The sequence below is a fragment of the Pleurodeles waltl genome, chromosome 2_2 (assembly GCF_031143425.1).
Source record: "Pleurodeles waltl isolate 20211129_DDA chromosome 2_2, aPleWal1.hap1.20221129, whole genome shotgun sequence".
Lineage (NCBI taxonomy): Eukaryota > Metazoa > Chordata > Amphibia > Caudata > Salamandridae > Pleurodeles > Pleurodeles waltl.
Window position 1 is genome coordinate 243,949,610 of NC_090439.1, and position 12,493 is coordinate 243,962,102.

The window sequence follows — 12,493 nt, forward strand, 5'->3', positions numbered from 1 at the left end:
TCACACACCTCCGGGGATGCACCACCACCCGATAACGAAAGTCGCAAGTTCGACGCAGCGGGAAAAAGAGTGGCAGCACAAGCAGCCAATCAATTGCGCATTGCGAATTCACAGGCTTTGCTGTCAATATATGACAGAGCCCACTGGGACGAAATGCAACACTTTATTGAACATCTGCCCAAAGAATTCCAAAAACGTGCACAACAGGTGGTAGAAGAAGGCCAAAGTATCCAAATAACCAGATACGTTCAGCAATGGATGCAGCAGACACAGCTGCAAGAACTGTAAATACAGCGGTGACAATTCGGAGACATGCATGGCTGCGCACCTCAGGATTCAAGCCCGAAATCCAACAGGCTGTGCTTAATATGCCTTTTAATGGCCAGCAGTTGTTTGGGCCGGAAGTGGACACTGCTATCTAAAAATAGAAGAAAGATACAGATACGGCCAAGGCCATGGGCACGCTCTACTCCCCACAGAGCAGAGGCACTTTTAGGAAGACACCATTTAGAAGGGGGTTTCGGGCTCAAACCACAGAACCCTCAACTTCACAAACCAGGCCCACATACCAGAGCCAGTATCAGAGAGGAGGCTTGCGGGGACAGTATAGAGGGGGACAGTTCCCTAAGACTAGAGGGAAGTTCCAAAGTCCCAAGACCCCTCAAAACAAACAGTGACTTTAGTGTCACAAATCCCCAACACTCAGCACCGGTGTGGGGGGAGACTAACAGATTTTTACCAAAATTGGGAGGAAATAACAACGGACTTGTGGGTCCTAGCCATCATCCAACATGGCTATTGCATAGAATTCCTACAATTACCACCAAATGTGCCACCAAAAACACACAACATGTCCAAACAACACATGGATCTATTACAAATAGAAGTCCAAGCGTTGTTACAAAAAGAGGCAATAGAACTAGTACCCAGTCATCAAAAAGCGACAGGGATTTACTCCCTGTACTTTCTCATACCCAAAAAGGACAAATCTCTAAGACGTATATTAGATCTCAGAACACTAAATCTTTACATCAAATCAGATCAATTTCTCATGGTATCACTTCAAGACGTAATCCCCCTACTCAAACAACAAGATTACATGACGACAGTAGATCTCAAAGATGCGTACTTCCATATACCCATACATCCTTCACACAGGAAATACTTAAGGTTTGTATTCCAAGGAGTACATTACCAGTTCAAAGTGTTACCATTCTGAATAACAGCAGCACCAAGGGTATTTACAAAATGCCTTGCAGTAGTAAGGGCACATATCAGAAGACAGCACATACACGTATTCCCATATCTAGACGATTGGTTAATCAAAACCAAACCCCAGAAACAGTGTCTTCATCACACAAAATACGTCATAGAAACCCTTCACAAACTAGGGTTCTCACTAAACTACCAAAACTCACACTTACAGCCGTATCAAATGCAACAATACTTAGGAGCAACAATCAACACAAAAAAAGGGATTGCCACCAAGTCCACAAAGGGTACAAGCATTCCAAACCGTACTACAAAGCATGCACCCAAACCAAAGGTATCAGGTAAAATTAGTGATGAAATTGCTAGGCATGATGTCCTCATGCATAGCCATTGTCCCAAACGCAAGATTACACATGCGGCCCTTACAACAGTGCCTAGCAACACAATGGACACAAGCACAGGGTCAACTTCAAGATCTAGTGTTGATAGACTGCCAAACACACACCTCGCTTCAATGGTGGAATCCTGTAAATTTAAACCAAGGGCAGCCTTTCCAAGACCCAGTGCCTCAATACGTAATCACAACAGATGCTTCCCTGGTAGGATGGGGAGCACATCTCAACCAACACAGCATCCAGGGACAATGGGACACTCAGCAGAAACAACTTCACATAAATCAGCTAGAATTACTAGCAGTGTTTTTAGCGTTGAAAGCATTTCAACCGATAATAACACACAAACACATTCTTGTCAAAACAGACAACATGACAACAATGCATTACTTAAACAAACAGGGAGGCACACACTCATCACAACTGTGTCTCTTAGCACAGAAGATTTGGCATTGGGCGAATCACAATCACATTCACCTAATAGCGCAATACATCACAGGAATTCAAAACCAATTGGCAGACAATCTCAGTCGAGATCACCAACAGATCCACGAATGGGAGATTCATCCACAAATACTGCAAACCTACTTCCAAAACTGGGGAACACCGCAAATAGACCTATTCGCAACAAAAGAAAACGCAAAATGCCAAAACTTCGCATCCAGGTACCCACAGCCTCACTTCAAAGGCAATGCGTTATGGATGAGTTGGTCAGGGATATTTGCTTACGCTTTTCCCCCTCTCCTTCCGTATCTTGTAAACAAATTGAGTCAAAACGAACTCAAACTAATACTAATAGCACCAACTTAGCCACGACAACCTTGGTACACAACATTACTAGACCTGTCAGTAGTGCCTCATATCAAACTACCAAACAGACCAGATCTGTTAACTCAACACAAACAACAGATCAGACACCCGAGTCCAGCATCACTCAATCTAGCGATCTGGCTCCTGAAGTCTTAGAATTCGGACACCTAGACCTTACACAAGAATGTATGGAGGTCATCAAACAAGCTAGAAAACCTACTACAAGACATTGCTACGCAAATAAATGGAAACGATTTGTTTATTACTGTCAAAATAATCAAATTCAACCATTACACGCGTCCGCAAGAGACATTGTAAGCTACTTACTACACTTACAAAAATCGAACTTAGCCTTTTCGCCCATTAAAATACATCTCAGCAATTCCAGCATATCTGCAAATTACACATTCAACTTCACTATTTAGAATCCCAGTCATAAAAGCATTTATGGAGGGTCTAAAAAGAATCATTCCACCAAGAACACCACCAGTTCCTTCGTGGAACCTCAATATTGTATTAACGCGACTCATGGGTCCACCATTCGAACCCATGCACTCTTGTGAAATGCAATACTTAACCTGGAAAGTAGCCTTTCTAATAGCTATCACATCCCTCAGAAGAGTGAGTGAAATACAAGCCTTTACCATACAAGAACCCTTTATACAAATACACAAACATAAAGTGGTTCTACGCACAAATCCATAATTTTTGCCAAAAGTTATATCACTGTTCCACTTAAACCAAACTGTGGAACTCCCAGTGTTCTTTCCATAACCAGACTGTAGCTGAAAGAGCATTACATACATTAGACATAAAAAGAGCTCTAATGTACTACATTGATAGAACTAAACAGTTTCGCAAAACAAAACAATTGTTTGTAGCTTACCAAAAACCGCATACAGGGAATCCAATATCCAAACAGGGCATTGCCAGATGGATAGTTAAATGTATTCAAACCTGTTATGTTAAAGCTAAAAGAGAACTGCCTATTACACCAAAGGCACACTTCACTAGAAAGAAAGGCGCCACAATGGCCTTTCTAGGAAATATACCAATGACAGAAATATGTAAGGCAGCCACATGGTCTACGTCTCATACATTTACTAAACATTACTGCGTGGATGTGTTAACAACACAACAAGCCACAGTAGGACAAGCAGTACTAAGAACATTATTTCAGACAACTTCAACTCCTACAGACTAAACCACCGCTTTGGGGGAGATAACTGCTTACTAGTCTATGCACAGCATGTGTATCTGCAGCTACACATGCCATCGAACGGAAAATGTCACTTACCCAGTGTACATCTGTTCGTGGCATGAGACTCTGCAGATTCACATGCGCCCTCCCACCTTACCGGGAGCCTGTGGCCGTTTTAAGTTGACCGTAATTAAACTTGTACATTTGAAATATTGTAAATATAACGCTTTTAAGCACATTATGTACATACATACTTACTCCATTGCATGGGCATTATTACTATATACACAACTCCTACCTCACCCTCTGCGGGGAAAACAATCTAAGATGGAGTCGATGCCCATGCGCAATGGAGCCGAAATGGGAGGAGTCCCTCGATCTTGTGACTCAAAGACTTCTTCGAAGAAAAACAACTTGTAACACTCCGAGCCCAACACTAGATGGCGGGATATGCACAGCATGTGAATCTGCAGCGTCTCATGCCACGAACAGATGTACACTGGGTAAGTGACATTTTTTATATATATATATATACACACACACACACACACACACACATATACATGTTTAGGCATTAAAGAAAAATTGTTCAGATAAGTACAATTTTAGATATAAATTCACTTCACTTTAAAAACAATGGACACAGTGCAGTGTTATCGTATAGGAGGAAAAACAAGTTCTGCAAACGGGTAGATTACAGTGACTTACAAGACCAAGCTCCAGGAGTTAATGTGAGTGGTGGGCAGGGTCCAAGGCAGCACCAGCAGTACACCCCCAGAAGCACATGGGCTGTTGGGTGCCAAACGCGTTTCAATGGAGATCTGTCACTGCGAAAAGAGGCTGCAGGCTCTGGCCAGTCGGGTTGAAACAGCTGGGCTCAGGCTTCACGATGCTTGGGCACAGGTAGGGCACCTTTGGTCCTTTTCTCCACAGCTTAGGGGCGACGGGTGCAGAGGTGTCTTCAGGTGTCAGGTTTTTCTGACCCGAGCGGTCATGGTAGAGGTGGGGCTGCGTACAGAGGCTGCAGGCGTTGTCAGGGAGTCCAGAAGTAGTGAAACCATAGGAGATTCTGACTCTGAAGTGCTGAGGAACCTTGTTGGCCTCAGTGGGCCACTTCAACTCTGGTCGGAGACAGTAGGTGCAGTGGTGACTTCAGGTGTCTGTTTTTTTGGTGGTTCCAGAGGCTTTAGAGTCCCTTCTTTGGAGTTTGCTGGAGAACATTCCTGCTGTTCATAAGGTCTTGAGCCTTTTTTGAAGGCAGACAGTCCTCCTGGCGTTCTGGAGTCACAGCTTCAGGACGAGTCGACTTTAGTGCAGATTTCAGCAAGGTAAGCAGGCAGGCCGGTGGAGTTGGTACCAAATCAGCTGGTTTTTTTCTTCTGCCTTTGTGGCTCTTTGGTGTCCTTGGGCTTCTTAAGTCATCAGGATCTGCTTCTCTGGTGCCAGGGGCTCCCCTAATTACTGGATAGGGGTGTTTTGGGGAGTGTAGGGTAGTAGCTAATGGGCTATGTACCCTTTGAGTCACTACACCCCCATATGACCACTTCCTGTAGGAAGTGGGCATAACCCTGCCCCAGAATTCCTCAATCTGCCAACACCAAGATGGCAAATTCTCCACATCAGGCATCTTAGGAATGGAACTGCCTTCCTGAATACTACATTTTCTGCCTGCCCAAGTGCCAAATTGGCCCGGGGGGGGGGGGGGGCATTTCCCTTGTGAGGAAAGCCAAATCTGCGTGCCAAGAACAGAGGGCTTGTTTTATGCATCCCATCTTGGAATGTAGATTTGCAGGTCATGCTGTTGGGTGGGGGGGTGCAACACCCCCTCCCAGGGCAGGCTTTGGAGCTGACTGGCCAAGAGCAAAGGCTGTCACCCTAGGAGGTCCTACCCAGAGGCTGGTAGGTTTTCAGAGGTCACCTCCAAAGTGCCCTCAGAGTGCAGGTATTGATAATTCCATCATTGGAATCATTGTGGGCTTATCAATATGATATGTTTGATACCAAACAGCCCTATTTTTAGTGAAGCCATCATGTAGCTGGAGGACTTGATTTGACCAGTGTCCAGTACATGTTTTTAAAATGGCTTCCCGGCACCCTTACTATGCCTAAGAATCTACCAATATGACGGGGGCATAATCTACTCTTGCCAATATGACCTCACATGTAATATAATGCACACTGCCTTAGGGCTGTCAAGCCTGCTGTAGAGGGTGACTTGCATATATTGCAAGCAGTTTTGAGGGGACATGGCACCCTGGCTTTGTGGCATGTCATGTTTTCACTTTTGTCTGCACCAAGACGTGCAGTCTGCAGTGACAGCCTGTCATGTGCTTGGTGAGGTGTCCCTCAGGGTGATGCAATTTGTGCTGCAGCCCTTAGGGCCCCTGTTTAGTACCTTGGGCTCTAGGTACTAGGGGTACCATTTACTAGGGACTTACAGAGGGTGCTAAAGAGTTTACCAGCTGGGGAAACAACTGTGCAGTTTTGGGAAAGAGATCTGGCATTGGGGACCTGATTAGCAGGAACCCAGTTCACTTTCAGTCGCAGTCACATGTACCAGGTAAAAGTAACCATGTCATAGGCGGCACTTTCCTATACCATGGCAAAACAAGACCTGCATTGGCAAAGCCGAAAGACTGACCATCAGTGTCAGACCTAATGGCTTTGCCAATGCTTGTATATTTTCTTGTTTCGCCTAATCTTGTTGGAACTGGTTACACTGATTTTCCATTATGACTGTTTTGGAAATACTAGCATGCATCAACACATTTTACTAAATGATGCTTCTAGGAAATGGTACCTAAAATTTCTCAGCTTAGCAAAATGTTTTTTCCAAGTTGCAATTTTTGTGATCATTGTATTTTGAGAGCAAAGAAGCACTAGTCTTTCATTCAAGCTTCTGCAAATATTTGCTTCTAATCTGAGAGCATTCGGGGAACATTAATGGAGCCTTATATTGTTAAACTTTGCAAATGTGTGTACACAATGTTTTTATTGGAACCACTGTCAATAGTGAAATATGAGCTTTGAGCCTTTATTTAGAGCACTTAGCCCAATAATAAAGGCTTTGCATTAATGACCCATAAAAATTCAAGTTTGAACAGCATTGACATACGGACACAAATATTACCCCAACGGCAGACAACTCCCTTCCATGCTCCATAATGTGATACTGGAAATTAGGAGTTAAAGGGTTTGTGCGGCAGGGGGTTCGGGCTACTTGTCCCAAGGACAAAATAAACACAAAAACCTGTTGTGCTTCACCCCAAACTTGTGTGTTGGGCTGCTCTGTAGGTGCCCACTGAGCTACGGCCAAAAATCCAGCTACCCATAAAAAAAGACATTAGTGAGTGCCACATATACTTTTTGGCTGGCAAAGAAGACTGTCGCCCTGGCTTAACGTCTGCCATGGTGAGACTACTCCACCCACCAAATTTATAAATGACCTCCAAGCTGGCAATCAATTAAAAAACATTGACAGGAGCTGCCAAAATGGTGGTTCCTGTAAATGCCTTTTTATACGTTTAATGCGCTACTCCATCAATGTGATGGAGACATCCATATCAATTTTTCAGAAAAAAAGGTTATTTAAAAATCCAGAAGCCAGATTTTCTTTTTAGAAAAAAAAAAACCCTGTCTCACCATGTGAGTTATCTCCTATGGCAACAAGGGCATTAGTCAGGTTTCAGTGCCCATTACTACAATGGTTCTCCAGGTGGTGACGGGCAGTGAAAACTGACCTGTATGTCTGCACATCTAAATTAGGTGGACAGACCCAGAGGTCAGCTGCAGATGGCCCTTACTCAGTCGGGACATGGGAGGGGTGCAGCCATGCCACAGATGGAGTAGTCTTCCCCCACAGTCGCACCAATGCTCCGTCCACATGTATATCGGTGGACATACTATTATCTTCACGGTAAGGATACTATGTTGCCATTGTGACGGAGAATCCTTATTGCCACAGATATAAACTTGCTACTAATTTTTTTTTTTTAAGTTAATCCACCACTGGTTGGTTTTAGCACCTCCAGAAAAGGTAGCTTCAAAACACAAATACTTATCAAAGTATCTGAATATCGAAACCAAGACTACTGAAAGTGAGCCATAAAGCAGCGTTAAGTCACCAACCGCTTTATGGTCCATTCACACCCCCCCCCCCTTACCCCCTCCAGAGGAAGAGCTGGAAAGAAGAGGGGAGACTGGAGAAGGGAAGCGAGTGAAAGTTGCCCCAGATCCACCATGGGGCAGAACAAAAACATCAAACCCCACAAACAGCCCTGCACAAGAAACTGCCAGACCAACAGGGAAGGCGTAAAAGGTCAAATCTGACCACGAGGTCAGGGTCAAGGCCAGTAGCCGGCACCCTGGCTGGAGAGAAAGGGCCCCTGGAACAAACAAAAGCCTTGTGTCAAACACAATAGAATCAAGCAGGCCCAACAACAGAACACCCCACCACCGACCAACATAACGAACAGGCTGGAGTGCAGGGAGAAATATATACAAGAGTGGAAAGGTACCCCCCCCAAAAAAAATCCAGACAGGGCTACCCTCCGAAGGGAAACATCAATCTGAGACAACCAAGTCCAGAGGACAGGCACAAAAAGCCCAGAGCAATCACACCAAGGAATGTGGAACAGGCCCCGCTGTGCCAAAGGACGAAAAATTGTGGCACCAGACCATCTGTCTGAACCAGCACCACCGGACCCCACAGGCCTATCCACAAATGAACTTGAGCCAGTAGAACAGACCCAAACACCCACAGGGCTGAAGACCTCCGAGCGGCCCAAGGAACCCAGAACTCCAGGACAGGCATCGACCCAAAACAAGGCACCATCACAGAGAAAGCGGCACCTAATGACACCACCACCAGAGGCGGAAGAGAAAGAACAATCACACCATCCCCCAACAGCGTTTCACCAGAACCCTGCAGACCGGAGCTGCCTGCTGGAACGGATCAACCAAGATGACAGAGCCCCAAGACAAGAAACCACAGAAACCCTGTAGGACCCCATCATAGGCACCCCCAACAGGGGTACAAAAAAGGGAATGCCCTAACACACCACAGACAAAGGGAAGAATGAACATTCCCTTGATGTAAACAAAAGCCAGAACCAACACAAATACAAACGGTAACCAGTCGAGGCCACAGGGAAGAACATAAATCCAAAAAGGCATGCCACCCCCTAAAGCAAGCCGGCGCTCCTGCAGAAAGGGAACAGCGAAAAGGCAGGGGCAGAGCGGTCAGAGACCCACAGATGTAAACAACACCCGGTATAATTATAAGTTGTATAGGCATACTATCTCAGGCGTGGCACAGAATAGCACAGAACACCCCCAGGGACCGACAGAAGTGACAACCCAGGCTGGCAAAAATGTTGCAGACACCAATAGACACAGAAATGGGAGGAAAGAAGCCTTGACCTCTAGACCAAAAACAGATATTACACAAGTCCCCATATCTCCACAACCCCCCGAATGCCAACTAAAGGGCCACAGCTGCCAGAACTGGAGAGCGGAGACCGCCGACAGAAGAGAGAACAGGACCAAACCCACAGCTTAGTCACGGGCCGCAATGACCCAGACCCAATGACTAGACACACGTCAAGCAAACATGCACGAAAATCCCTGGAGAACAGGGCAGGGGCTCGCCCACCAAGAGCGCCCAACCCACAACAGAAGAAAAAGCAAGGCAGCCACCCACAGGACTGCTGACCATTGAGCCAAAAAATCACTCCCTGACCTCAGCTGTATCCCCAGGGAAGAAAGAAGCCAGCCAACTAAATGGCAGTAACAACCATGCACACTGTACCACAGCAGCCAACAGAGCAGAGCACACCACAGCCACCCTAAAAGGCCACAGCCAGCAAAACGAAGACAAGCACCAAGTAGAGATGTAAAGCTGCTGAGAAAAAACGAACAGACAAAACCAGTGTCCCAGCAGTACCAGCCCTAAAACCAGAGGTGAACGGTGCAAAAATGGCAGCAGAGGGCTCAGCATACTGGAGCAAAGGCAGCCAAGCCGGGGAAGACAAAAATAGAGTTTAGAGGAGTAACCACCCCCCACCCGCAGAAAGTGATTGAAAAGGAAGCATAGTAACAACCTGCCCCATCAACAGAACCAGGACCCAACAGGAACCAGAAGGTCATGGGAAACCAGCAAGCAGAGAAAAGCGGGAAAACAGAGCCCCCATACCTCGCTGCCAAAAAGGACAGAACACCCAAAAGAAAACCTACACAGGTGCTAGAAGAGTCCACCACGCCATACAGGAAACATACTACTGCACCGAGAAGTAGAGGGTGCCCCAAAACAGCAGCCGGGAAGCAGTAATAGAATAGGCACACCGTGTGAGTCAGGGCCTCTGCAGCTGGCCTTGCCCAAAGGCACCAGCTACCAAAACCAGGACCCGCAACAACTCACCCACAGAAGAGGTGCACCCATCCAAATCACAGAGAGCGACAAGCTCTGGATGTGGGGAATAGCACATTCAACGACCCAGAAGCCGGCGACAGTACGCACCACTGAAGAGCAGGGAACGTACAACCGACACACCGCAAAGAAGGGAAAGGACCACACAGACCCTAGTAAGAGAACTTACAACACACAGTGTGACGGAAGACATGAACATACAGGCTGCAGTGCGAGGGTCGGGACTGAACCCCCAAAGCCCAACCAACGGCCACAAAACCATTCCAGCTACCGGGAAAGCAACTGCCAACCACCAAATGCAAAGCCAGAAAGCAGGCACAAGGACGAAGCTGCGGGAAGAACTGCAGAGAAGTGAAAGAAAGGAACCCAAACACAGTCCTCCATGAAAGAAAGCAACAGCCATGTTTCCGAAAGACAGCACAGAAGAGAAAGGATATTGGACACCCCTGGACCAGAATCTACAACTGGCAGTGTGAGGTACGGAGACCTGAACCCTGGATAGCTCTGCCAAAAGTCACACATCTTGCAGTAGAATAATGCATATCCGGCTATCTGCCCTCTTCACCGCAATGCCCAAGAGAAACACTCAAATAAACAGCATCCCAAAGTGTGGACAAACGGGGTACCAGGGCCACACTCAGCAAAGTAAGCCCCGAGAAGTGCTGGTAACAAAGGCCACAAGGTGTCGCTGGGGAACAGCGTGAGTTAGAGGATTCTCAATAAATGATGAGAATACTAAAGTACCCCTGTCTACGTCGCTAGACCTCACCTGCGACAATAACACTCAGAATTCTACTGAAAGTAAGAAAAAGTCACCCATAGCACTCTAAAATGTGGCAGCCATGCAAGAGGCCATAGGGGAGCTCAGCAAGACCAGAAGCGGGACCTGGAGGCAACCGAGAGACCGCACAAACCATTAGGCCAGCAAACATTACAACAAAGAAAGAAAAACGGGCACAACCCCATCCTATCGCCCATTCACTATGCTCCTGATACGCACGGAGATCCTGCAAGGCGCCAACTGTGAAACGCAGCCCCAGCTACAGCAGGGCTGCCGGATTCAGTCATGACTCCTGCAGGCAGTGCTCCAACCTCCGCCATGCAGAAGACCGGAAGCACCACTCAGCCAGGAAATCACTGCCCAGAGCTCCGCTCGCAGCAGGGAAGACAATAACGCAGCCCCAGGCCACGCCTTGAAGGGAGAAGATGGAATAAGGTAAGTCCAATGGAGACAAAAAAGAACAGGAGGAGGGGAGAGGGAGGTGTCTGTTAAAGGCAAGGGGCCTCATTGGTAAGGAAGGGGAGGGAGGGACAGGAGGTAATGAACATGTCATACAGTAAATTGAACATATACTGAGTCCTGATGGAGGATGAACACAGCAAGCAAGAAAAACATTTTACCCGTGCACGTAGCATTGGGTACAGAGTTCTCTGTCATGTTATGATCTTTTTTCAAACACACTCTCACCCAAGAGGGTAGTCGGCCACTAATGCAAGAGCAGTCAGGGCTGATCCATGAAGTAACCTAGTTGAAGAGCCAAGTGTTCAGCTTCATGCAGAATGCACTAATTTTAGAGACTGCACAATAGTCTAGTGCTGTGGCTTGGGTCAGTGAAGTTGTTTCAGGTGCCGGGTATGTGCATGTTGGGATGTTGAGGGAGGAGAGGCTGCCTGCTGCATTCTGTATGGTTTGGAGTTATTTGCTTAGCTGAGTGAAGGAGTAATTCAGTATCTGAGCGAGTGCAGCACCAATCGGTTTGAATCCGTAGGTGATGAAGTGATGTTGCGTATCTGTACTACCCTTACTATCGCTCTTCTACCTATGCAATATCCCTGTGAAAGCACGCCGAGCCTAACCTTTCCTTGCCCATTCATGTCTGTCCTCATCAGAGTCCTAACTAATTCTGTACACTTGTCAAGTGAACCTATGCTAACACCTTCCATCGCTAGCTACTTGAAGTTCAAGAAAACATTTTTCATGCACCTTCAGCACACTTGCTATGCTAAATCCACCTCCTTCCAGTTTGTGGATGCAGGTTGGGGGTGGTCCGAGTATTCCTCGGAGGCCTCATTCCTCAACCTGAGTAGGCATATCTACCTTTGAAACAAAGGCAAACATTATGGGGAATACTGCCTAAGTTCTCTGAAGCAATAAGCCAAACAAATGTCCTGTGGGACTCATTCACTAACACTTCTACTGTGAAAGTGTGAAAACTCAATTAGTAACTTGTATCATAATCAAGGACCCATGACGCAATATCTTGTAAGATGATTTTTTTCACATCTTTAGTATGAAGACAATATACTTATCATTATGTATCCAAATTAGTGCAGACGACGCAGTGCTCAGACATTGAACAAGTTTATAGACAGCAATATAGAACAAGATATAGCAGATCCCAAAGTTTGATAGCATTGTATTTCAAAAAGTCCTATTCGGAGATTCTGTCT